General features: G+C 53.9%; 1 long non-coding RNA gene across 1 annotated transcript; it reads left to right on the top strand.

Moving 5' to 3' along the window:
- Positions 1-1,477: 1,477 nt before the first annotated feature.
- On the top strand, positions 1,478-3,350 carry LOC144287574 (uncharacterized). The gene is made up of 2 exons (XR_013355359.1): positions 1,478-1,717; positions 2,947-3,350. It is a non-coding gene; the product is annotated as an uncharacterized LOC144287574 (long non-coding RNA).
- The last annotated feature ends 2,667 nt before the right edge of the window (positions 3,351-6,017 follow it).

A 6,017-nucleotide genomic window follows, 5' to 3' on the forward strand; every position in this document is an offset into this window, starting at 1 on the left:
TTTTGCAGCTTAAGTGTCGGCCACACTCGGTGGGAACTGGCGGGAAGCTATCCAAGCGTTTGTTCATCCTCCTCGGGATATTAAGAAGTTAAGTGCAACACACGAGGGGCAGTCCACGGGGAAGCGGTAGCTGGGAACCCCCAGAAGTGGTGCAGCACTCCAAAGCTCAGATTCGGGGAGCACCACACGCTTCAAGCAGGATAAGTAAAATAAAATAAAAAAAAATACATGTATACCCCTAGGGAGGCGCTGGAAGTGGTCTCGGAGTGAAGACAGGAGCCCGGACGAGCAGGCACTTGGGGGGAACCTTCTCCCGAGGCCAGTAGGGGGCCGCCTGGTGGCTCAGCCGGTTAAGCATCTGCCTGGCTCCCCTGCTCTCCCCACCCTCTCCCCCTGCTCACGCTTTCTCTCTCAAATCAATAAAATCTTAAAAAAAAAAAAAAATCAGGGACGCCTGGGGGGCTCAGCGGTTGAGCGTCCACCTTTGGCTCAGGGTGTGACCCCGGGGTCCCGGGATCGAGTCCCGCGTCGGGCTCCCTGCGTGGAGCCTGCTTCTCCCTCTGCCTGTGTCTCTGCCTCTCTCTCCCTCTGTGTTTCTCATGAATGAATGAATGAATATTTTTTTAAAAAAAGATTCTCTATTCTTCTCTCTCTGCTCCTCCCTCCAACTCATGCTTTAAAAAAAAAAAATCAATTAAAAAAAATCAACTATAAAGGTGAGCCCCCGCCGGCGAGTGCTGCCCCCCCCCCCCGGGTCTCCGAGCGCTGGGCCCGCAGGTCGGTGGGTCCAGCGCGCCCCCGAGCGACTCGACGCGAGGCTTGTGGAGGGCGCAGGCGGGTCGGCGTCCCGGTCCCGAGGCCGCGGGCGGGCGGGGCGGGGGCGGGGCGGGGGCTGCGCTCGCCCTGGACGAGGCGCCAGGAGGGCCCCGACCGCTGTCGCCTCCCGAGGGGAGCCCGAGGGAGCTCAGCTCTCCTGGCGGGTCGCGGCCGCACGCCCCCCTCCCCTCCCCTCCGAGCGCTCCCTGGGCTCCTGTCTCCCCGAGACCTCGGTGATGGTTCTTTAGGGAATGGTCGCGGGGCGCGCGGGGCTTCGGCCGGGAGGAGCCCCACTCTGGAGGCGGGCTCGGGCGTGAGGGCATCAGGGCGGTGGGTGAGATTCGCCTCTGCTCCCCCGGCCCGGCTCACGGCGCAGGGGGCGCCCGCTCTCCCCACAACGCCCAGTGGGGGGGTGCGGGGGGCACAAGCAGGGGAGGGCGAGGGAGGGCACGAGCGCCCCAAGCAGACTCGCGCTGAACGCGGAGCGGACGGAGGCCTGAGCTGAGCCACCCCCGGCCGCGGCCCCCACGGCTCGCGAGGACCAGGCCGCGCCCCCGCCGCGCCGCGCGCTCTGGGTTTGCCCGACCGCGCGTCCCCCAGGCCCAGCGGCCGCCGCTCGGCAGTGCCTCGTACCGGCCGCGGGACCAGTGACCGGGGGGCGAACGCGGTCGCGGCCCCTCGCGGGCCCCCCCAGGCCGCTCGGCCGAGCCGCGGCTGCCACCCGCTGGCCCCTTTCCGGGCTTGCTCCATCCCGCCTCCCCGCAGAAGGCCGGACCCGGACCCGGGCGTGGAGCTCGGGCTTCCAGAAACCCGCGAGTCTTCGGGTCACAGGTTTATCCCGGCCCAGTTCTTCCTTTTCTCCGTGGCCTTTCTCTTCCTCCAGGAGGAGCGAAGACCCCTGGTGCGTCACCAGCGCCCCGACCTCCCCCCCGACTCCCCGACCTTCGCAGTCCTGGGTCCCACCCTCCACCGGAGGCCCAGCGTCCGCTAGACCCCTCGACCTTGCGCTAGTTCTTTACATATTTATTATCAATTTGTTGTTATTTTTAACCTTATGCTGCTTAAAATCTAATGCCCTGCCTGCTTCCCAAAGCCCCTCCTGCTCAGCCGTCTCCCCGCGTCCCCCAGCCTCCCAGGCCAGGCATCCTGGGAGGTCGCCCAGTGTCCCCGTCCCTCAGCCCCGCGGCCTCCCTCAGAAAGGGAGGGCCCAGCCCGGTGTCCCTCGCTCACCGCTGCCCCCGTGGCCGCCGGCCCGCCGCGGCTGCCCCAGGGAGGACTGGCGGGGCCCTCTGGCCTCCCTGTCCCCCTGCTCCGGGCCGTCTTGCCCTGCGACCCCAGGATCTTTGTAAGACGCCAATCTGACGCCCCCTCCCCCCGGAGACCCCAGGGCCACGCCGCCCTCCAGCCCGTAGGCCACGAGCTGCTCCTCGCTGCAGGCCCTGCAGGCCGCCTCGGGGCCCCGCGGCGTCGCTGGCCCGTCTCCCGGGGTGTCCCGGCCGCCTGGGACGGCCCTCACTTCCTGACCGGGTCGTGCCCCCTCCCGGCCTCCTCCGCTCGCTCAGGGCGCGCTCTCCCCCCGCTTCTCAACACGCCTTTGGTCTGCTAGAGTCGCACGTTCGTTCCCGAACACGACGCGTCCTCAGGCCCGTATGGGACACCGTGATTTCCGTGGGGAGAAGGGCAGGAGAAAGGCCCTCGGGATCGTCCCTTCTCTCACAGAAATCCTAGGAAGACTAATCATAGGGACGCCCAGGTGGCTCAGTGGCTGGGCATCTGCCTCGGCTCGGGGTGTGATCCCGGGGTCCCAGGATCGAATCCCGCATCGGGCTCCCTGCAGGGAGCCTGCTTCTCCCTCTGCCTGTGTCTCATGAATAAATAAAATCTTTTTCTTTTTTTTTTTAAGAATTTTTCCACTCTAAGATTTCATGAAGCAGTCCTATTCAAACTCTTCTCTTGCACCTCCAGAATCCGACATCATGGGCCACTTGCTCGCAGCATCACACTTCACCCTCGCTTGTAGGTGGTTTCTAAGCGAGATACAGGACTCGAATCTAGGAGTCATGTGGCCGCTGGAAATTTGATCCCCCCGAATGAGTGTCCTTTGTGTAACAGTTTTCTTTCTTCGTGTAGATTTATGATCTTCACGGAATGACGACTGCATTCTGTTCAATGTGAACTCCACCGCCGTCCGACAGTGTATGACAAAGCGCGTGGCCTGGTGCGTTCTCGGGGTGAACACACTCATGAAGCGAGCACCCAGAGAGAGCAGAGGAGGGCCCCACCCCTCCCCTGACGCCCAACGCCACGGGTGAATTTTGCCTGGCTTGGAACCTCACAGGAGAGGGTACCAACTGATTTACGCAGCACATAATCTCTTGTCTGGATTCCTTGACTCAGTATCACGTTGCTACACCTGGTGACTGGGTGGCAGGCACTGAGGGGGGAACTAGACGGGATGAGTGAGCACCGGGTGTCGTACTGCGTGTCGGCAAATTGAGCTCCAATAAAAAAATATCCAATAAAAAAACACAGAATGTTGCACTGTGTGAATATCCTCCCAGTTTTACCCATCCGGTGTAGACGGACACCAGGGTTGTCTCCAGATCCTGGCTGTCACGAGCGGTGCTGCTGAGGACGTTCTCATGCAGGCTGTGTAAGCACGAGCCACGGCCGGGCGGCCCCGGGGGCAGCTGTCGCGCAGGGCCGTGCCAGGTGCTCGCTCTAGTCGGTCATCGTTCAGCCTCACCGACCTCGGGATTTCTGCTGTCCTGCTTAGTCATTCAGGGGAGCGTGCAGCGGCAGCTTACTGCAGTTCTTCGGTGTAGGTCCCCAGTCTCGGAGGCAGGCGCATCTTCGTGGGTCTGCTAGGCATACTCCCCCCCTACTTCACGAATGAGCTACCCATTCCATCTTTTGCCCACTTTCCTGTTGGTTTACATCTGTTCTGAAAACAAATTTGTGGGAGCTCTTTAGACGTTCTGGATACAAGTCTTTCATCAGATGCACGTACGGCAAGCAACGCCGCCCGCTCGACGGCTTGCCTCTTCACTCTCGGTGGTGGCTGCACTGCATCGTATTCTTCAGGGGTCCCAGGACGCTTTCACAACATCCATGTGCCAGGAGAGGTGTCCATTCCTTTTGTCTCCTTTTTGACCCGACTCTGTCTGGTGCCATTTAGAAGCACACAGAGCTAGTATTAGGTCACTTGGGGGGTATTTTTTACTATGAAATCATCAGGATGGTTCCTTATAACCTGACTTTGGGAGAGAATTATTTCTGGCGGGGGAAACATCTTACATTTAGGCGTACAGAAGAACTCATCCCTCCCCGGCCATTTTTTGCGGCACATTAAGAGCAAGCTTCAATTTACTGGCCTCCTATATATCCTTGATGGTCAGCTCCATGCCGTTTGTCACTGAAGTCCTTTGACTTTATTAGGGTTATCATTGGCTATATGTCAGCAATTATTCACCGAGTAGTTAAATATTTTTGCATTTATCCTGCAAAAGGGCAAAGCAACAATTTTCTTACAATGTCGTGCCCGCTTAGCAGGGTATAGCTCTCAGTTATTCAGACACTAATCTGGCTTTTGCTATTAAGGGATTTTGCAGATATTATTAAAGTCTCTGATCAACTGACTTTAAATAAGGAAGATTATCCTGGATAATATGTCGGGTCTCACTCAATCAGGCCTTAAAAACAAGGCAGAAGCTAGCTCTAGACAGGAAATCCCGCCTTTGGGTAGTAGCCTCAGCCCATGCTTCTGGGGTCCCCCCCTGCTGGCCTGCTCTATGGGCTTCAGACTTGCTTACCCAGCCCCCACCCCCAATCACATAAGCCAATTCCTTATGAGAAATCTCTTAATATGTCTATCTCCTACTAGTTCTGCTTCTCTGATTAAATCTGCAACTAAGTCAGTGATCTAAGAGGTACACACCTGCTTCTCTTTACAAAGGAGTTACCAATAACATGCACAAAATTCGCAAATTAAATGATCTTCCTTATTAGGGAACACGAAACAGTTTAGACTAGAACATTTTGTGTGTGGTTCACTATAGGGCTCAATCTTGACTACTGATACTTCAATAGTACTGATTAAAAATTTGTAGTACAAAAAATAAAAATAAAAAAATAAAAAATTTTAGTACAATCTAATTCATATTTAACTAGTACTAATTTTATGACTTTAAAGTACCTGATAGCTTCCTCAATTACCGTGTAATATGCAGTCTTTTTTTAAAAAAATGCAATCTTATTGAATGTGTAAAAGTATGCTCTTTGTGAACTAGGTGAAAGGGGTCACGAGTATACTTATCTTGATGAACACAGAGTAACAGACGGAAGTGCTGAATCACTACCTTGCACACCTGAAACTAATACAACACTCTAATGTTAACCACACTGGAATTAACATTTTTAAAAATGTATAATCTTCATGCTTCCTTAGTAGAAAAATGTTTTTAAAATAACCAAACTTCATCTATTGTGTTTCAAAAATTTATTTGTTAAGTTCTTTTTTTTTTTTTAAGATTTTATTTATTCATTCATGAGAGACACGGAGAGAGAGGCAGAGGCACAGGCAGAGGGTGAAGCAGGCTCCCTGTGGGGAACGGATGCGGGACTTGATCCTAGGACCCCAGGATGACGACCTGAGCCAAAGGCAGGTGCTAAACCACTGAGCCACCCAGGCGTCCCTATTCGTTAAGTTCTTTTTTTTTTTCGTTAAGTTCTTAAAGGAACACAATTTGTTATTTACAAAGAGACTGATTACAAAATTTCTGCATGTAACTGAAGGAAAATACTGCATTTAGAGTAACAGATGAAAAAACTTTCCTTATATAGCTATTTTCAGATTGAATCTTATTAGTTAATTCTTGTCTCTTGGGACATTCCAGAAATCCATGTCCACAAATCTGTTTGGCTTAATAGATAAGAAAAGAAGTATCATTGGGTTGGGTTTAGGAAATCTGGCTTCTAATCTTAGCTGTCTCATAAATAACTGTGTAAGGATGGGGAATTTACTTAAATAAGGAAGTTGGCTCAGAAAGGTCAGCAAAAAATAATTATTAAATGCGTACTAGAAGCCAAGTAGCTGCTAGACACTAGAGCTTTAACACTGAACATAAGGAACACAGTCCATGCTTTCACAGACTTTAAAGTCTGGCAAACTGAAGGGTTTTGGCTACGATACCTCTCAAACC

This window comes from Canis aureus, chromosome 17 (assembly GCF_053574225.1).
Source record: "Canis aureus isolate CA01 chromosome 17, VMU_Caureus_v.1.0, whole genome shotgun sequence".
In the NCBI taxonomy this organism is placed as follows: domain Eukaryota; kingdom Metazoa; phylum Chordata; class Mammalia; order Carnivora; family Canidae; genus Canis; species Canis aureus.